The 22,201-nt window shown below is 41.9% G+C and overlaps 1 long non-coding RNA gene across 1 annotated transcript; it reads right to left on the bottom strand.

Annotated features, from left to right (window-relative positions):
• Positions 1–1,538: 1,538 nt before the first annotated feature.
• On the bottom strand, positions 1,539–21,672 carry LOC124553684. The gene is made up of 4 exons (XR_006968119.1): positions 21,640–21,672; positions 9,674–9,850; positions 1,717–1,804; positions 1,539–1,594 (listed from the first exon to the last, which is right to left on the bottom strand). It is a non-coding gene; the product is annotated as an uncharacterized LOC124553684 (long non-coding RNA).
• Positions 21,673–22,201: the final 529 nt, after the last annotated feature.

Below are 22,201 nucleotides of genomic sequence, written 5' to 3'. Positions count from 1 at the left end.
TGCAACTTGAGACTTGCACAAGAAATCAGTCTTCAGTCTCCCCAAGCCAGTCAGTAGATGACATGGTTCTCATCTTTCATGCAGCCACTGGGCTCATCATAGTCCCGTGTCAAGGGTTTACTACGAGTACCTCAATTTGAGGAAAATGTTTGTAGCTTTTTATTGCCTGTCAGTGGTATATTCTGGGTTGTAATTAAACCAATTCACCATCCCAATTGCACATTAGCCCAATCAAATGGTAGTTTTCTGTACCAAAATGGCAGAAGTTTTTTCTCTAAAGTTCTGTGCATTTTTCTGGGTGCTGAATCCAAATTTCATGTTCTCTGCCTCATAGGAGATCGGCTTCATAAAGAAAAATACAAATACAATGTCAGTTTTCTGTATTTATCAGTTTTTGCATGTATCTTGAATACTTTGTGTTTTTCAAAGATGATCACTCTATACAAATTTAAACAAAATTTCCCACAAAATGCACTGGTCAGGTTTGATTTTTGTGGTAGCAGTGCTAGGCCACACTGAAGATGCAGCAAGTTTTTAGCCCTTCTGCGAAAATGTCAGAAATGCCCACATGCAGTCACAACTCGGTATATAAACCAAGATGATGTGACTTACCAAACAAAAGCGCTGGCGGGTTGATAGACACACAAACATACACACAAAATTCAAGCTTTCGCAACCAACAGTTGCTTCATCAGGAAAGGGAAGGAGAGGGAAAGACGAAAGGATGTGGGTTTTAAGGGAGAGAGTAAGGAGTCATTCCAATCCCGGGAGTGGAAAGACTTACCTTAGGGGGAAAAAAGGACAGGCATATACTCTTGCGCGCGCGCGCACACACACACATCCGCACATACCCAGACACAAGCAGACACACATTATATATATATATATATATATATATATATATATATATATATATATATATATATATATAAAAAATCTGTGGGTTATGCTTAGGAGATTGTTTTGAATGAATTTATGGCAAAGCTTGTTTGATGAAAACATTAACGTATATGTTGAACATTTTAGGTTCATGACACTGAATAGGAAGATGAATATGAAATTTGTATGTAGTAATGTACATACAGGGGCGAGTCTAGAAGTCGGTCGAGGGGGGGGGGGGGGAGTTGGGGGAATGTAATATGGCTTAACAAATGGAGAGTTGGGGTCCTCTACTCACAAATCGGTAAAATTTGATGTTGGTTAAAGTAGTTTTTGGTAACCGTTTTGGAGTTCAGGGTAAAAAATGTGTATTAATAAAGAGACACCTATTTTAAGTTGAATGATATTTATTGGTTTAGGTAGTAAGCTATTTGCCACTCTTATTCTTTTGTTAAAATGTGTTTGGAATACGTTGCAACCTATATTGGTACATAATTATAAAAAAAATAATTGAATATGTTGGAGTAATATATACGCTGATTTCTGAAGCCGTTTCATCCAGTGTAATACTATACTACATGAGGGGGCTATAGCCCCCCATAAGCGCCCCCCCCCCCCCCCCACTCCCCCCTTGTCCCAGCCCCTGTGTACCTGCATCGTGAAATGAGTGAATGTTGAGCCCAGGATAGGTCATCACTTCAAGTTGGTTCTCCATCTGGAAAAGAAAGATGGCATTTAGCAGTAGAATATGGATACACAAGATGATAAGTTGTGCAGTGAACTGCCAATGTATGAAGAAATAAGGTGTATCTGTAAGTGTGCGGTTTCTTTACTCACCTTCCTTTGCCTGGCAGTGTTTCTTGGGCACTAGAAGGTCCAGGTGAAGGACCTTGGGCAATGGAAGTTCCAGGCAAAGTGTCAGCAACTGTGGAACGTCCGCAATGAAGTGTTAGTTGTTCAACTGAAAAAACTGTACTTGAATTACCATTAATATGATATGCATAATGGTGCAAAATAATACACGAGCTAATTCCTCCAGTTACCTCAGCAGTGGTACTGTGAATTGCTCATCCAGTTTGTCTTTGTCTCGTACATCAAATTTCTTGTTGGTGCTCAAGAAGACTATTCACATTGCTGGCACAGTTTCGTGCAGAACAGCTCTGCTCACTTACACCCACACCAGCCTTGCCTGTCTGTCTGGCACTTGCGAGATATAAGCTGAACAGGCCTTTCAGGAGCAGGGGCTTTCAGTGTGTTAATGGGAGCCAAGTCAATTTTTGTCAACTTCACCTGCAATTAGTGCAGTATGTGCGATTGATGGATGCTTTTTGTTGCACAAAACAATATGGCAGAGTTGGCATACCTCCAACAAATTTGTAACTCAAATATATGTTATGTATGAAGTAAGTACTATCAAAATGCAACAATTGTTTGATGGGTACTCTATGGGACAGAAGACTAGAAAGTCCATGGAGCGTTTGAAGAGGTCGACCAAAAAGCAGTATATGGAGATGAAATTTAGCAACAGTTTCACAAAGAAATTTTGTACCGACAATAAACAAAGATAGAGTAATCATCTTGCTAATTACAAAATCCAGTGAAGGTGAATCACCTCCAAGCAAGCAGCTGATGATGGAGACACACTGATAGTGCAGATGGTAGAATACTTGGATAGGGCACAGAAGAGTGTGACAATTGTCAGGGAAGATGTTGATCTTCTGCCCATAATGATGGATCTCCAAAGTCAGTGTCCCCCCTTCTCCCCTCGTCCCACTCCTTTTGCCCCCCTCCCCTACCCCCTCACTCTCTACCCTCCCCACCCCTACCCACACAACCTCTACCCTCCCCTCCCATACCCTACCCCCACACCCTCTCCTGTCCACATCCCCTCACCCATACCCTCCCCCTCTCCCAACACCCCTCTCTCCCATCCCCCCTCTCTTCCCTCCCCCTCTTCCCTCCCCCTCTACCCCCTCTTCCCTCCCCCTCTACCCTCTCTTCCCTCCCCCTCTACACTCTCTCCCCTCTCTCCCCTCCCTCTCTACCCTCTCCCCCCTCTACACTCTCTCCCCTCTCCCCCCTCTACACTCTCTCCCCAAACTCCTCTACCCTCTCTCCCCAAACCCCTCTACCCTATCTCCCCTCCCCCTCTCCTCACTTCCCCCTCACCCCTCCCCCTCCCTTCCCACCTCCCCCTCACCCCTCCCCCTCCCTTCCCACCTCCCCCTCTCCCCTCCCCGCTCTTCTCACAGCCCCCTCCCCCTCTTTCGCCTACACCTCTGCCCTCCCCTCTCTCTCCCATCCCTTCTCTCTCCCCACCCCTCTCTCTGCCCTCCCCTCTCTCTGTCCTCCCCCTCTCTCCTCTCCCCTGACCCCCTTCTCTCCCCTGACCCCTCTCTCTCCCTTCCCACCTCTCCCATCCCCCTCCCCCCTCTACCCACCCCCTCTCGCCCCTCACCTCTCTAACCTCCCCCTCTCTCCCCTCACCTCTCTACCCTCCCCCCTCTCTTCCCATCACCCTCTCTCTCTCGTCCCCCTCTCTTCCCATCACTCTCTCCCATCCCCTTCTCTCTCCCATCCCCCCCTCTCTCCCGTCCCCCTCCCTCTCTCTCCCCCCTCTCTCTCCCGTCCCCCTCTCCCTCTCCCCTCACCCCGCCTCTCCCTCTCCCCTCACCCCCCTCTCCCATCCCCCTCACCCTCCCCCTCTCTTCTGCCTCCTCTTCCCCCTCTCCCCACCCTTCTCGCCTCCATCTACCCTCCCTCCCCCTCTCCCCTCCCTCCCCCTCTCCCCTCCCTCCCCCTCTCCCCTCCCTTCCCCCCTCCCCTCTCTCCCCTCCCTTCCCCCCTCCTCCTCCCTCTCCCCTCCCTTCCCCCTCCCCTTCCCTTCCCCCTATCCCCTCCCTTACCCCTCTCCCCCTCCCTTCCCCCTCTCCCCTCCCTCTCGTCCTCTCTTCCCCCTCTCCCCTCCCTTCTCCTCCTCTCTTCCCCCTCTCCCCTCCGTTCCCCCCTCTCCCCTTCCTTCTCCCCCTCCTTTCCCCCTCTCCCCTCCCTTCTCCCCCTCTCTTCCCCCTCCCCCTCTCTCCCTGCCCTTCTCCTCTCCCCCTCTCTCCCCTCCCGTCTCCCCTCTGTCCCCCTCCCCCTCTCTCCCCTCCCTTCTCCCCTCCCCTCTCTTCCCTACCCCCTTCCCCTATCTCCCTTCCACTCCCCCTCACCATGCCCCTCCCCCCTCATCATGCCCCTCTCCCCTCACCATGCCCCTCTCCCATGCCCCTCTTCCCTCACCATGCCCCGCCACCTCTCGCCTCACCATGCCCCTCACCACTCTCTGCCCTCCCCTCTCTGTTCCCTCCCCTCCCCCTCCCTCTCCATCTCTTCATTTCGTCTTCCACTTGGAAGTGCAGTGGAGGACGGTGTTGCTAACCACATGCTCATCCTCCATGCAGTGTGTTGTTGCAAATCTACTTCGACTTTATTCAGTTAAGCCAAGATTAAATTTCTCAAGATCCTCACAAAAAATCCAGAACTCAAATCAGACACTTATCCTTCTCCTAATCCAAAAGAAATAACAGCTGCTGGTGGAAAATTTATGAGTCCCCATTACGAGGCAACCATCCAAACACAACACTCATCTAGCTGAGGAAAAGCAGTATGTGACATCATCCTACGAGGCCTCATAACACACATCTTCCATACTTCCCACCAAAGCTGCAACTTAACAACACAGTTTGTCAGTGTTCATCAGGTGCAGCAGCAGATTGGGTCAAGAGCAGTGGTGGTGAAAGCTACAAAGAATGGAGTGGCTCCAAGTACTCCAGCTCCCAAAGGCTTCCTTAGCATTATATCTTACAAATGCAAGACAGATTGCCAAGGTCAGTGTGGGCACAGATAAGCATTCACAGGGTCCTTCGCATGGATCTTTCGGTGACCAAGGAACATGACATCATTACAGGTATTTCTTCATAAATTGACAGTTCACGACACTATTTATCTGTCTTTCGTATTCATATAATATCACTAAATGCCTTTTTTTCATATGGAGAACCTACTTGGAGTGATGACCTAGTCACGGGCTCAACATTCACCCATTTCATGACACATGTACAGTCTTAGACATAAAAACTGACCGCCAGCCAACCACCACAGAGACTAAGTCTGAGTCGTTCATTTAAGGTGGCCAATAAAACCGACCTCCCCTGACAATGCTAAGTCTAGCCATCTGCACAATCTGGCCGGCCGGTGTGGCCGTGCGGTTCTAAGCGTTTCAGTTTGGAACCGCGTGACCGCTACGGTCGCAGGTTCGAATCCTGCCTCGGGCATGGATGTGTGTGATGTCCTTAGGTTAGTTAGGTTTAAGTAGTTCTAAGTTCTAGGGGACTGATGACCTGAGAAGTTAAGTCCCATAGTGCTCAGAGCCATTTGAACCATTTGATTTTGCACAATCTGGCAACACTGTAAGATGCAGAAGTGTCAGGAGGAAGTATTGTCTACTTCCGAGATACTGTCGTGTTGTGTGAGCCCATGGTCTAATCGTAATCGTCGTGCATTCTAAACTTACAGTCACATTCGTTTCCAACCATATCTCCTTTTTTAAAATTTATTTTTGTACCATATTTCGGCACTTGTCTATAGTTGTAAGTCTGATTGACATCGAAGATAATTAGCTTCACATTTTACCTACCAGTAATAACAAATACTTCCAGAAACAATTACGCAGGACAGCTCGTGGCTGCGTCGTGATCAGAACGGCTTATGCTTGAGCATTTCCTTACGCTGCAGCGGTTACTGGCCACCGACCAGACGCCACCTGCCGCCTGAAATCAGGTGCCGCACAGGTGAACGCGGCGCGATGCTGTCAGTGTATGTATCAATTGTCAGTTTCAAATTTGAAGTTTTAGTTTTCATCTTGCAGCTAAGCATTGGATTTTCCATACTTGAAAATCATGAACTGCAATTAAACATTGTAAAATTGGGTTTGCGAGTGGAAAAAGGTGTAACATCAGCAGCACAGTATTTACTTTGGGTATAATAGAGGGGTGAATGCAGAGTAGGCAGCTCGAAAGATTTGAACTGTGTGTGGAGTGAGTGCTTTTGGGAAAAATACGCCAGAAAAAGATATTCTTGTTTCAACAAAGATCGTTCTGGCGTGAATGATTTTCCATGTTAAGGAAGTCTCGAGTACTGATATAAGTGGTGGATTACCAATTAAGATCACGGGGCATTTGCATTCAACAGGCAAGGTTCAGAAGTCTGGTGTAGGAGTACTGCATGCTCTAATTCGAAACAACAAAAATCGATGGAGTGACTATTATTGCAGTTTTGCCTGAATATCATCAGGTTGTAAAATTAGAAATTTTCCCGGCGAATCAATTGTTCAAAAAGATTTTGGGCTTGCAGCTGGTTGTCGTAAACTTCATTGTACGATATTTCGGCTGGACAACTGCCAGCCATCTTCAGGTAAGCCGAACGAGGACTGACAAAGACGTTCTCTGCTTCAGCTTATATAAAGCAGTGATAGTACTGCTGCGCATGCATTGCAGTCACGGAGACAGAAAGGCCACACCGCCCAGTGACAAAAGTACCTCTTGTGGATTCCTTGATTCTAATTGGTCAGCAGTTTAAATCGGAAATTACGGCTCTGTTTCGACATGCTCTTTCCTCAACTTATTTTGCGTTTAACCAGGAATATTTTGTACAGTCTGACGGTGTTGCCATGGGGGCAGCCCTCTGTCTCCTTTGGTGGCTAACCTTTTTATGGAGGATTTGAGGAGAGAGCACTTGAATCAGCGGTTTGAAAAGCGACTGTTTTTTTAGAGATATGTCGATTACACTTTCATAGTGTGGGCCCACAGGGAAGAAAAGTTTTGGAGCTTTTTCATCATCTTAACTCCTTCCATGAGAATATTCAATTTACTATGGAACTAGAGAAAGATGGCTGCCTTCCATTCCTGGATGTTTTGGTTAAACGGAAGAGTGACGGCATGGTGGGACATTCTGTCTATCGTAAGCCCACTCACACTGATTTGTATTTGCATTCTTCAAGTTGTACACTGATTTGTATTTGCATTCTTCAAGTTGCACACTGATTTGTATTTGCATTCTTCAAGTTGGCATCACCCATCCCAGACCATGAGTTTACTTCAAACCCTTCTGCACAGGGCACATGAGGTGTCGGATGCAGAGAATTTGCCTAAGGAACTTGCACATTTGAGGACGGTGTTCAGAGGCAATGAGTAGTCAGCCCGGCAAATTAACAGGGCCTTCTCAACTAGTGCCAGGAACCGGGAAGTGGGTAAAGAGGGGAACGCACCAGCCAAGTCCCTAGCTTTTCTTCCCTTCGTTGGAAATATCTCCTTCAAGATGGCAAGGATTCTTAATAATTTTCATGTGAAAGTGGTTTTTTCGTCCACCTTCTAAGATTTCGGATTTGCTGGGATCGGTGAAGGATGATTTGTTACTGCGGAATGTGGGAATTAACAAAACACCGTGTCAATGTGGAATGGCCTATATAGGACAGACAGCACGACAGTGGAAGAGCGTTGTGCAGAACATGAACGTTGCACTCGCCTACTGCAACCCAGTAAATCTGCAGTTGCGGAACGTTGTATTTCTAACGGACATTCAATGGGGTACGACGAAACTTTGGCCACAGCAACAAGTTTTTGGGACTCCATTATCAAAGAATCCGTTGAAATACGCATTGCGGGAAATCTAATGAACCATGACAGTGGTTACGAATTGAATAACACATAGAATCTCGTCGTCTTCGAAATTTGCTCGAGACGAAGACGCCAGAAGACTTCGATAGCTGCGGCCAGCGACAATACCGATAGCAGCTGAGTACTGCAGTTCCACCAGCCGTGACGGCATCGCGCGCGCGCGGCAGTACTATCAGCACGCTATATAAGCTGGAGCGGAGAACGTTCCTCGTTCAGCTGACCTGAAGATGGCTGGCAGTTGTCCAGCTGAAATATCGTGCAATGAAGTTTAGAACAGCTGGCAGCAAGCCCAAAATCTTTTTGAACATCATCAGGTCGCTCATTGAGAATTTCAGTGCAGTACTGTTACTGCTGATGAGTTATGATGCCTTCATTGTTAACTTCCTAAGAAGAAATGAAAGGCTGAGTGCTACCAAAAGCCTCAAACTCGAGCAAAGAGTCGTGTGAACATAGTATTTTCCATCTGAAAGCTACAAAGTGTGTTTTGCACTATGAATGCTTCCCCAAGGGTGTGTCCGTCACAGCTGGAATTTGTTGCCAATAACTGAGGCACCTTTCGGTTGCCATGTAAGAAAATTGACCAACAAAACTATATCAAGCATGCTACTGCATGATAACACACTCTGTTGATTTGAGAAAGAAAACGATCCAGGAGATTGATAGAGAAGTTATATCTCGAGCATTTGTATTGATAGGGAAGTCATCTCTCAGGCGGTTGTCACTCTGATCGTGTGCTCACAAAATTTTACCTTTCTGTCAAGGAAATTCATTTCTACACGGAAATGCTCTTTAGCACTGTCAGATTGTTTTAGATACTGTGAAAAAATGTATTGTTGCCAGTTGATTTCCCTTTTATGATTACTGTCGTGTTCAATAAACTAATGGAAAATACAATTAAAATATTCACAGTACTAATACAAATTAAATTTAAGTTACTACAGAAATGTTATGATGACAGTCTATCTTAAGAAAGCATTAAGTGACTGTAAGATGATTAAGCCTATTTTAACACGAATTAGTAGGATATTACTGACTTTTGATTTCAAAAGGGTCTGTGTTCACTTCATGTCCTGTATCATACTCAAGTATTATGAAAATGTGGCAGTTCATAGATAAAATTATGTATTCACAAAAAAAAAAAAAAAAAAAAAAAAAAAAAAAAAAAAAAAAGTTGGCAGAAAACAAAAGTGTCATTATGAATTTTGCAGTACCATAAGGTTTTCGCTCTGACACTTAGGGGTACTGAAAGTAGCAAGACGAATTTTGCTTGGGCGTTGTCTTAAGATTCCCTTATTGAGTTTCTATCTGCCTGCTTGAAGGTCTGCTCCAAAAGACGTAAAAATCTGGCATTCAGCGAGTCTCAAAAGGCGAATGAAAGCATATTGCACCTGGTAGGCAAGCACTTTACCTCAGAGCTAGCGAAGAGGTGTGGCATATATTTCTTACTTATTGGCCCAGTAGCTGCTATGACAGATAAATCGCGATGTAAGAGAGGAGACTAGTTGTATTTCCCATGTGGGAAGACTTTCACGGACTCAAAAGCATTAACTGATATCCTTATATCACATCTCAAGAGAAAATCACTCAAATTATTCAATTTAAATCACACGATAATATCAAGTGAATTAAGAAGGATAGTTCTGTGCCATCAAGGAAGTAACTCGTCGGTCACAGAGTTGCCAAACATATTTTCCATTGTTTTTAAGTTTCAGTTATATTACCGGGAAGGATACCAGCTGATGTTTTCTGTGAGTGACCTCGGAGGTGACTTTGTCTCAAAAGTTGTGAGTGGCAAGGGCCGGAATATCCATTATATGTCAGTGAGTCTTATTCGCGTTTCTGTGACTAGGTTTAGGGGCTAGAGCGTATTTACTCGTAATACATTGATGCACTGAGTGCAAACAAAACGCCGTAACTTAGTAACTGTGACAATTATTTGTGTTTTAATTGGACCAAAACTTTGAAAGCGTATTCATCAGATGTAATTCACAATTTTGGAACTTCTCTAGTGGTTGAGTTGGCAACGTACCTTTGCTGTACAATATTGTTATTAAGATCACTGTCATTGGCACACCTACCAGAAGACAGGCATGATTTGGGTTCTCGTTGTCAGCTTTTCTGATGGATGTTCTGCCGTTGCTTGAGACATGAGCACTTAAGGTGAATTCGAATATTCCATATGGCAAAAATCTGATGTTTCTATTCTTCCAGCTCCAACATTCAAAAAATAGTTACAATAAGCAGCAGAAAAGTGCCTGTGAACCAACAATTAATAACACAGTCATAATTAGTGGAATCTGACAAACTCCATCTGTCATCTGATAATTGTCAAAAACTACTTTTTTCATATGCACAGCACCGCAGTATGAACTCAAGGGTTCGTAGGATTCCTATACTTAATTTTGTTGTGATCTCTTTTCAGAGACAGTAGAGGAGAAGCAAAATCATCTGACTTGAAATATACTTTTTCAGCAGGATTTGAATCTTTGGCTACAGTTGCAATAGCACTCCAGTGAGGTATCAAGAATGTGAGCATTCACTCATTGCTGGCAGAAAGAAGCAGGTTTTGCACAAAGTGAATGATGAGAGACACTATAATTAACACATAAAGTAACCATCTCACAAATGTAAATTTTCCAAACATGAATTGCTCAGAAAATTACGACTATATCTAGTGAAATGAGTAGGTTAATGCAGCTACAGTCCGTCACTGTCACAGAGTTGCCAAACATTTTCCAAATACCACTTAAGATAGAACTGCGTGTGCATGTGTGTGGAGAGAGTCTTTTCTTTCAGACATGTCTGAAATGCCAGACACCACACATATATGCATATGCAGGGTGTTTCAGGAGGAATAGTAGATATTTTAGCAAGTGGTAGTATACTCAAATTGCATAAAAAATTCCATATAAATGTGTCAACTTTTTATTGAGTACGGTGGTACAGCTGTTAGTATGTAAACCTAACAAACTGAAAGCAAAGGTAAATGAGGATGTTCAAAGTTGATTTTCAAAAATTCCCCCTGCCAACTTCGATGGACTTTTGACTTCTCTTGATAACACCACGTGTACCTCTTCTGAGGTTGTCTTTGCGTTCTTTTATGAGGGCTGCACTATTCATAATCCGAACAATTAAATCAGCTCTTGGGTTTACTTTTTCTTTGTAGACTTTGCCTTTCAACCATCCCCGCAGGCAAAAATCCATAAGGGATAAGGTGCCCATATCTAGTGATCAATCTTCCTTGATTTGTTAGGTTTGATGATGTGTCACCTGATGACTAGAATGTACACGAGCCCCGCCATGTTCGAGGAACATACGCATTCTTTTAGCTAAAGGAACATCCTCCAGTAATGCCAAAGGGAAATCAATCGGCAACAGTATATTCTTTCACAATATCTAAAACAATCTGACCATGCTAAAGTAGTTTACAAATTCTACACCTGTAGAAACCAACTGTTCTAACAATGTAATTAAACCAGTGTAGTTTGAAGAGCATTTTCGGGTAGAAATGAATTTCCTTGATGGTTGATCGATCAAGAGCAAAAAGGTACAATTTTACAAGTACACGTTCAGAGTGACAAGTGCCTGAGAGATGACTTCCCTATCAATACAAATGCCTGAGACATAACTTTCCTATCAATCTCCTGGATTGTTTTGTTTCTCAAATCAACAGAGTGCATTATCATGCAATAGCACAAGTGATGTAGTTTTGTCGGTTGATTTTGTTACACTGCAACCGAAACGTGTCTCAGTTATTGGCAACAAATTCCAGCTGTGATGTACACGCCCTTTGGGAAGAATTCTTAGCGCAAAATACACTTTTGGATCTATCAGATGGAAAATATTACCACACTACTCTTTGCTCAAGTTTACGTCTTTTGGTAGGGCTCAGCCTTTCATTTATTCCTAGGAAGTTAACGATAAAGGCATCATAACCCATCATCAGTAACAGTATTGCATAGGAATGCTTAATGAATGACCTGATGATGTTCAGGCAAAACTGCAATAATAGGCACTCCAATGATATTTGTTATTCCAAATTAGAGCCTGCAGTACTCTTACACCAGACTTCTGAACCTGGCCTGTTGGATGCAAATGTCGCATGATGCTTAGATGGTAATCCACAACTTATATCAGTAGTCGAGACTTCCTTAATGTGGGAAACCATTCATACCAGAACGACCTTTGTAGAAACAAGAATATCTTTTTCTGGTGTATTTTTCCCAAAAGCACTCGCTGCACACACAGTTCAAATCTTTCAAGCTGCCTACTCTGCATTCACCCATCTATTATACCAAAAGTAAATACTGTGTTGCAGATGTTACACATTTTTCCACTTGCAACTCAATTTTACAATGCTTAACTGCAGTTCATGACTTTCAAGTATGCAAAATCCAATGCTTAACTGCAAGATGATTACTGAAACTACAAATTCAAGAATGATAGTTGACACATACACTGACAGCATTGTGCAGCGTTCATCTGGGCAGCATCCAACTTCAGGTGGCAGGTGCTGTCTGACCAGTGGCCGGTAGCCACTGCAGCGCGAGGCTGATTACGACGCAGCCATGAGCTGTCCTAGGGAATTGCTTCTGGAAGTATTTGTTATTTCTGGTGGGTAGAATGTGAAGCAAATTATCTTTGATGTTAAATCAGACTCTCAACTTTAGACGAGGGCTGAAATGTGGTGAAAAAAGAAAAGGAGATATGGTTGGACGCGAACCATGCAACTGTAAGTTTAGAATGCATGATGATCACCACTAGACCATGGGCTCACACAACACGACAACATCTTGGAAGTAGACACCATTCCTCCTGACACTTCCGCATCTTACAGTGTTGCCAGATTGTGCAGATGGCCGAACTTAGTGTTGTCAGGGGCCATCAGTTTTGTTGACCACTCTAAGTGAACGACTCGAACATAGTCTCTGTGGCACCTGGCTGGCTGCAAGTTTTTATGTCTAAGACTGTACATTACTTCACACCGATTTCTTATTATAATTCTATTCAGGGTCACATACCTAATACGTCGTAAAGGTTTTCATCAAACATGCTTTACCATAAATTCCTTAAAAACAACCTCTTTTAAGTGTAATGCACCGAAAGTGTAGCACCAATGAGCTAGACAGGAGGGACGGGTCATGCAACTGTAGGGCGCAGAAAGCATGTATCATAATTTTTCGCTTTGTTCCCACTCCCCTTAGAGAAATTTGAATGTTAGCAGATGTATCCGGTAGGAAATTTAATTTACTTTCATGTGGTGTACAGTTTTTCGTTGACAGCACGTGTATTTTAAGAGTTGGAGGCTGAGATGGGCAGTTCTGACTTTTCCAAAAGGTCCAAAAATTCACTGCTTTTCAGTGTGCTTTAGTACTGATACACTTTGTGAGCAAATAGAACCTTGCCAGAGTGTTTTGTAGGAAATTTTGTCTACTTTAATTTTGTATCGTGTGGTCTTCTTCAAAAAGCCCATAGCATTTGAGATATAAGCAAAAACCTGAAAAAGTATGAAGAATTTGAGGTTGTTTTGCGTTTTTCATTTTGGATGCAGCACCCCAAAAACCATATAAAAAACTTCCACAATTTTGCTACAAAAACAGCTGTTTTGAACCAGTTGACTGAATTATTTGCAAGGTCTAAACTTGTACCTAATTATGCAAGCATTGGACTACCTATTGTTCTCTGTGTAAGACATTTAATTCTTTGTTATTAACCAAGTGTGTGGATACTAGATTGTAGTCTTTTATGATATTTTGTTCTAAAATTGATGTATGTAGTGGCTCTAGTCCTTCTTTAAAAAAGTCAATGCCTCTAGGGATTTAATGTTTAAACTTCAGTTAGCAGCAAATCTAAACAAATATCTAAATAAAATGTTTCATATCAACAGTACATACATTTTTTCACAGTCTACATCTTCGACATGTACACATTCCTTAACAACTAAGTGAGCTGTATGGCAAATTACACTGCCTGACGAAAACATGCGAAGCACCCAGAAGACATGGTCATATGTCAGTGTATCTTTGTACACATACAGAAAATGATTACATTTGCAATTATTTGTGAAAGGTAGAACAGCCAGCGGAGTGTGTAACAATGTTGTGACCAGGCCTGGTAAAGTGTATAAGGGGTATGATCATCATCAGTTGTTGAGTGATCGCTGTGTGAGGCAGTTTTATCAACAAATGAGAAGAGTTTGAAAGGAATGACATTGTGGTTCTCCATTTGTCCTGCTGGTTGAATTGTGCAATTTCCGGTTTGTGGAGCATTCAGATAGTGAACCAATGTTGGGCTGCATGGGAATATGAGGGGAGGCATGCTCATCGTCAAATCACTGTGAGGGAGAATCGCTGTATTGTGCACCAGACATATAACCATTTCACATCTTTGCTTGCCATCTGAGAACAAACAATGGATTCCCTGCAACATTGTGTAATCATGCATCACTGGACAGAAACTAGCTGCAGCCTGTCATGGAATTATTGTCCCCTGCATGGGCTACCATTGCCATCACAACACAAATGGCTGGCTCTGAAGTGGCACCATGACAGGGAAACGTGGACTCCTGATGAACAGCATTGCATTGTGTTTTGTGATGAACCACAGTTCTGCATTAGCCTAGATGAGAATTGTCAAGTATGGTGGCAACCTGAGGGGAGATCAAAGTCTTCCAATGTTTTGGAGAGGCACTGCAGTGTTGCTACTGGTGTCATGGTGTGGGATAACATCACCTAAGACTTCAGGTCACAGCTGGTTGGTTGGTTGGTTTTGGGGAAGGAGACCAGACAGCGTGGTCATCGGTCTCATCGGAGTAGGGAAGGATGGGGAAGGAAGTCGGCCGTGCCCTTTCAGAGGAACCATCCCGGCATTTGCCTGGAGTGATTTAGGGAAATCACGGAAAACCTAAATCAGGATGGCCGGACGCGGGATTGAACCGTCGTCCTCCCGAATGCGAGTCCAGTGTCTTACCACTTTACAGCTGGTAGTAATTGACGAAATTCAGACTGCACAGCAGTATGTCACAGACATCCTGCATCCCCAAGTGTTACCTCTCGTATTACAGCATTACATTGTTTTTTTAACAGGTCATGCTCATCCGTACATGGCACGTGTCTCCACAACCTGTCTGCGTGGTATGGAGGTACTTGTGTGTCCAGCAAGGTCACCAGATCTGCGCCTGATAGAAAAAACGGAACCAGCTCAGATGTCAACTCCATTCCATTTCCAATATATTAAGGACCAGTTACAACAGCTGTGGACCAGCTTACCTCAGGAGAGGATACAACAGCTTTATGACACTCTTCCAAATCAGTGCATGTGTCCAAACTAGAGGGTTGCAACACTTGGGCCCATTTGGCACAAATTGCTTTTTTGCCTAGAAACAGGATTGCCAATCCGCTCATTTCATTTTCTGTATGTCTTCAATTCTCCTTTATTACCATAAAGTCATTTGAGACCTTGGAGTGCAACACTTCTTCCATAGTTGGGGATCTTAGGAGGGCATATAACCATCAATCTTTGGTTAAGCAGTTCAAACAAGTTGTAGCAAAGAAGAAATTCATAAATCCTCTGAGAAAGTATGACTGACATGTACAAGGCTACTATAATGATTTTTCATTTTCAGAACTATATTTTCCAAAGTATTGCGTGCACAAATATGATTGATCATCTACTGAGTTTGGATTCTGCTTTCTACAAATGTTCTATGATTCTCCTTTTGGTCATGCAACACACATTCAGGTGGTAGTAAAGTTCATTCAATATCTTACGTAGCAATAGGCTTTCAATGGCCATTACATTAATGAGCTCTCTGAGCTGTTCCAGTTTTCTTGGCAATGGTACACACAGTCCTTAATGTACCGCCAAAGAGAAAAGTCTTAAGGCATTGGGTCATGAGATCTGGTGGGGGGGGGGGGGGGGCAACGGAACAGAGCCGCATTGTCTTCTCCACTACACCCAATCCAGCGATATGGAAGATTGTTGTGTATATAGCGAGAAATATCGATGCTCAAATTAGGGAGTGACCCATCTTGTTGGAAGATGGAAGTCTTGAAATTATCAATTAGTTGTGGGAACAACCACAACTGCAACACATCGAGGTAAGACATACGTGACAGTGTTCTCTCAAAAGAAAAATGGCCCGTACAGAGTCACCTTTGCACAGAAAACATTACCCTCCAGGGAACCTCATTCATGCTCCACAATTTCATGGGGATTTTCAGTGTCCCACACTACCACATTGTGGGAATTAACCATTTCCACATAAATGGGAGGTTGCTTCATCATTGAGTCTCAGCTTGGAGGCGAAATGTTTATCCTCAAGTGCTTCTTGTATTGTAGTGTAGAACTGAAGGGCTGCCCATAATCTTCCAGATTTCATTCTTTTTATGAGCTGCAGACGGTATGGTTTAAAGGTAACTACTGTCACAATCTTCCGTACAATTTTCTGCTTTAGTCCAAGTTCATAGCTTGTGCAGACTGTTGATTTATTTTAACGCATATGAAACTGTCCCCTCACCCTCTCCATGGTTGCATATGGCACACTTGGTCAACCCGTACTTTTATATTTACACGGAGAACCCGCATCTCCAAACTGTCAGTACCAACAAACAGTGCTCTATTTACAAGGTGGCTCTTTTTCATATTTCCTTCTGAATGCACACTCTACTGTTACAACAGATATCTCGCATATTCCTACAAAAACTATTTTCTTGCTTTGTCATCATTTTGTCAAGGCACTGCACTCGTTAACACCAAGCGGTGGGCACAATGCAAACTTGGTGATTTTATGACTGTTTTCATGCATCAGTTGTATTTGTATGTGTAATACTTTGGAATCTGTAGAACTTCAAAAACAAGTGAATCATTTATAATAGCCCTGTGTTTCGCCACATATTGTGAATGTACTCTTGTGCTGTTACAGAATAGACTGAAGTCAAGGGCCATATCTAAATTACAAATTTAACTTCAGATGGTTATTTTTAGCACCCGATAGAAAACTGTGATGCTGGTTGCCATACCATCCATACTGCACTTAAGGCTTTACCCTACAGCAGTATTTGAGAGGTACATGGTCAGTGTACCAATCTCCCTGTTGACAGTGTTTGCTTTCAGAAAAAAGGGCATGATTTTCACTAAAATTGGCTCATTCATTGTCCTTACTTGACTGAATGGCAGCTATAACTCATATCCTCCATCTGTCTTACGCCAATGTTTAGGATTTGTGTTGAAGATCATTCTCAACAATTCTAAACCAAAAGAGCGTATGTTACAAAATTCCACCATTTTTACTGTTGTAACGATGTAATCTAGAAATATTTCAGGTTATTAATTTATAGGGCGCCCCATCATAAACCAGACAAATGTGCTTGTAAATGTAATAGTTCTTGCAAAATAATAAATACTACGAAAATCTAGTAATCTGGTACATGGGTTGCCATTACTGAATAGTCATTTAAAGTACTCACTTTCAGCTGTAATAATGGCGTTCCGTGTCAGTCTGAATTGTGCACCTGCGCAACGGAAATGTATGTAAGTTTGTATTGGCAAATGCTATCTCAGTGGTGGTCCATAATGATGTCGTATTGGAATGTTGATATATGTTGGTGACCCTTTCAACTGAGCTCCATCCAAACTAATCTAGGGAATTTAAATCAGTGCTTTTGGGAGGCTGAATTGCCTTAGACAAAAATTTATCAAAATTGAAAGTTACTGGCATATTAAAACTGTTTGCCACACTGGGACTCAAACTTGGAACCTTTGTCTGGAGCGGGCAAGTGCTCCACCAACCAAGTAACCACATATGACTCACAAACCATCCTCACGGCTTTAATTCTGCTAGTACCTCGTCTCCTATCTTCCAATACAATGGCTTCCTTTGTAGTTTCCGGAAGTAAAACAGGTTCTTGAGGTTTATACAATATTAATTTACTTCATGCAGTATTCAATTGTAAATGAATATTCTAGGCCTTTATGTATGTAGGTTAGTATGTATGGACAATATGTAAATAGTGTGGAAGGCATTTACTAGAGTAGTCGATATAACAAGATGTATACATGTCTGCTTTTATAGACTGATTTTGGTCCTCAAGCTACTCAATTATGTCTTCAATCAAAGCTAATTATGATCCTGAGTACTGCAATATTGTATCTGACTGGAACTTGAGTTGTGGGCAAACTTATGCTTAACTCTGTTTTGGGTACCCTAGTCATCATGATTGTGTCTGTGTGAGTTCTCAAGGAGAGTGTACAACTATTGATTGAGGTTAGATGCTTCTTATAATTACTCTTTACATATGATTGAACTTACTGATATAATTATGAACTTTATTCATTTTGTTGTGTTTTTTGTTGTGTTTTTTGCTGGTTTTTACCCAGTTTGATTTGGATTCATGGGTTGTTCCCCACATCGTAAGCTTAGGCCCTAATATTTTTTCATTATTGTGTTCTTTCACAACTCAACATATCCTTATGTGGCTCATTGTTTTTGTGCTTTATATTGTGCTGAGTATATTCTTCTGGCCTTTAGTTGTCGTCGTGAGTTTTTCTTGTCAGCCTACTCGTCGTACACTTAGGATCTGAATTGTTTTCTCTTCGCTTTTGACAATTTTGAAGGAATGATATTATGGATGTAAAATTGCAATTTGTAATTCTAGTAATTTACATTGTCTTTGTATTTATTTCTATAGTTTAGTACTGTAATGTTGTACTTTTGACTTTGTATTGTCTTGGGACAGTATGTTCCACAGATCTGAAAGCCATGTCCTGATATATGTATAGATTATGACTTGTATAGTAGATATTTTTCTTCATTTTCTGTAGTATCTTATATATCAGATACTTCTATACATCTGTATTCTATCTTTTGGCATCATTTTGTACGCTGTTTGCCAAACCTGCTAGTCTGTCACAAAATATTGTAAACACATAGTTTTCAAATTTTGTAAGGGTGCTATTGTAAAGGGACACCCTCCTCTCATATTACCTATATTCAAAAGAAGTAATCGATACCAAAAAATTTTCAAATCTTGTATAGGTTAACATTATCTCAGCTGTTTAACTAAAAGGATTTCATATGATTTTGTATATTATATGGTATATTTTAGGCTATAATCCATAAAAAGAAATTACTCTATTTTTCATTGTTACAATCGATATGTACTATCTAAGTATTAAAGTTAAAATAATTTTTTTTTTTAATATTTGAAGCAATAAAAATCTGGCACACTTAAAATTCCTTTTATTAATTGCGCAATCTGATGATATTTATTATGTTTATTTCTGGATTCATGTATAAAATAATGATATAAATTGGTGGAGGTTCATTTGTCAAAGAAATTTGTAAACTCTTTTGAATATTGTTAGTACCGTAGAATGGATTTTAGTAGTGGGCATGCCTCTGATGTGATCAGACTTGTTTTTATTTTTGGCAATAACAACATAATTTTTGGTTTTGAAGTGGAAATTGTAAAGACAGTGTGATATAGAAAAACTGGAACCATGAGAACCTACAATGTCAAAAATTTCAGCTTCAAGAATCAGCCCCTAGACATGAAGAACTGGAGCCAACTACAAGAAAAGAAGATAAGTGAAAGTTTATTGTAAATCTTGCCCCTCTTGAGGTTTATTAAAAGAGTTAATAATGAAGTCAGTGACAATCAGCAAATGATGTAAGGGAGGGGTAGATTTCAAGTTTTAGCAGTGCCAGCTGTTTCTCAACACCACTGACATTAACATCTACATCATTTATCTTTGCAGTTGTCTGAGAATGAAACTGGGCAGTACTTACAGGATCTCTAGTGAAGGAGACTCTGCTTTCAAAATTAAATACCTCAAAGTAAGATCAGTAGATGAATGAAACAAAAGGTTTCTTTATTGTGAGAGCTGTAAGAATTTTATACAGAAATTGTATGAAAGCTACAAAATAGTTTGAAAAGCTGCTGACAGATGCTGTTATGCTGTACAGTTCACACAGTATCAGTGTGCATAATTAAACTCACCCTACACAATCTGTCTTTGCAATCACATCATTGTCCGATTTGTCAGGTTTTCTCAGTTTTGTTAGTTGATAGTGACCTTCTGGGTGTTTAGTTGAGCTGTTGTTTCCATTTTCTGCACAATATTTTGACTGACCCAGCCACCTTCCTCAGGTGCTACGAGTTTTGCTATTATGGATACTCACTACCTGGACTCCAACTAGACTGTGAGCTATTGTTGATCTCCCACCACTGTTTATAGCTGAGTACGATTCCCAATTTCCACTATGCACTTTGGCCTTCTGGAATCACAGTTCGGAGCGCCCACATTAGGCGTGTTATGGTGCCCCTTAGGGACTTTGCTGACAAGAAGCGAAAGAAAACCAAAGTGCACTCCGTGTGCATACCAGGTGGAGTCATTCCAGATGTGGAAAGGGTCCTCCCAGAAGCCATGAAGAGCACAGGGTGCAGCCAACTGCAGGTGGTTGCTTATGTCGGTACCAATGATGTGTGTCACTTTGGATCAGAAGAGATTCTCTCTGGTTTCGAGCAGCTAACAGAAGTGGTAAAGGCTGAGAGTCTTGCTTGCAAGATGAAAGCAGAGCTGATCATTTGCAACATAGGCGACAGGACCGATTGTGGACCTCTGGTACAGAGCCGAGTGGAGGGTCTGAAACAGGGGCTCAGACAGTTATGTGACTGTATAGGCTGCAGATTCCTCGACTTCCACCAAACGGTGGTTGGGTTTTGGGTTCCGCTAAATAGGTCAGGTGTCCACTACAAGCAGGAGGCGGCTAAATGGGTAGAAGGGGCTGTGTGGCATGGACTGGGCAGTTTTTTAGGTTAGAGGGTCTCAGGAAAACACAAGAAGGGCTTCAGTCACAAAGGGTGCAGGCTGAACACAGGAAGAACATAGATACAGGAACCATTGATATAACAGTTGTAAATTGTTGTTGTGTTGGGAAAGTACCAGAGCTCCAAATGCTAACAGAAAGCACTGACGCTCAAATTGTTATAGGCACTGAAAGCTGGCTAAAGCTAGATATAAGCTCAGCCAAAATGTTGGCAGAGAACCTAATGGTGTTCCAAAAGAAAAGGATAGGCTAAACACAGTTGGCAGTGGCATGTTTGTTGCTGTTAGAAGTAGTTTAACTTGTACCGAAATTGAAGTGGATACTTCCTGTGAGTTAGTATGGACAGAGGTCATTGTTGGCAACTGGAATAAAATAATAATAGGATCCTTTTACCGACCTCCCAATTCAGGTGATACAGTTGTTGAAAGGTACAAAGAAAACTTGAGATCAATTTCAAACATGTACCCAACTCATACGATAATAGTTGGTGGTGACTTTAATTTACCCTCGATATGTTGGCGAAAATACATGTTTAATTCCAGAGGTACGCATAATATATCATCCGAAATTGTGCTAAATACATTCTCTGAAAATTATTTTGAACAGTTAGTTCATGAGGCCACACGAATTGTAAACGGTTGTGAAAACACACTTGACCTCTTAGCAACAAATAATCCTGAGTTAATAACGAGCATCAAAACCGATACAGGGATTAGTAAACACAGGGTTGTCATAGCGAGATTGAATATTGTAATCCCCAAACACTCCAAAAATAAGCAAAAAATATACCTAATCAAAAAAAGCAGATAAAAATTCACTTAACGCCTTCCTGAGAGACAATCTCCACTCATTCAAAATTAATAATATAAGTGTGGACCAGATTTGGCTTGAATTCAAAGAAATATTATTGGCAGCAATTGAGAGATTTATACCAAATAAATTAACAAATGATGGAACTGATCCTCCTTGGTACACAAAACGGGTTAGAACACTGTTGCAGGAACAATGAAACAAACATGCCAAATTTAAACAGACACAAAATCCTCAAGATTGGCGATCTTTTACAGAAGCTCAAAATTTAGTGTGGACTTCAGTGTGAGATGCTTATAACAGTTTCCACAATGAAACTTTGTCTCGAAACCTGGCAGAAAATCCAAAGAGATCCCGGTCACATGTGAAGTATGTTACTGGCCATGGAGGTAGAATAATTTTTACCTCCATGGTTAGCGGCAAGAAACAATCAATGCCTTCTCTGCGTGATAGCAATGGAGATACTATCAAAGACAGTGTTGCCAAAGCAGAGTTACTAAACACAGCCTTCCGAAATGCCTTCACAACAGAAGATGGAGTAAATATTCCAGAATTCGAATTGAGAATAGCTGCCAACATGAGTAACGTAGAAGTAAACATCCTCGGAATAGTGAAGCAACTTAAATCACTTAATAAAAGCAAGTCTTCTGGTCCAGACTGTATACCAATTAGGTTCCTTTTGGAGTATTCTGATGCATTAACTCCATACTTAACAGTCATATACAACCATTTGCTCGACGAACAATCCGTACCCAAAGACTGGAAAGTTGGGACAGGTCGCACCAATATTCAAGAAAGGTAGTAGGAGTAATCCACTAAATTACGGGCCCATATCGTTAATGTCGATGTGCAGCAGGATTTGGAACATAGATTGTGTTCAAACGTTGTGAATTACCTCAGAGAAAACTGTCTATTGACACTCAGTCAGCATGTGTTTAGAAAACATCATGCCTGTGAAATACAACTA

Source organism: Schistocerca americana, chromosome 1, assembly GCF_021461395.2.
Source record: "Schistocerca americana isolate TAMUIC-IGC-003095 chromosome 1, iqSchAmer2.1, whole genome shotgun sequence".
Taxonomy (NCBI): domain Eukaryota; kingdom Metazoa; phylum Arthropoda; class Insecta; order Orthoptera; family Acrididae; genus Schistocerca; species Schistocerca americana.
This window is presented reverse-complemented; position numbering and strand designations above follow the sequence as displayed.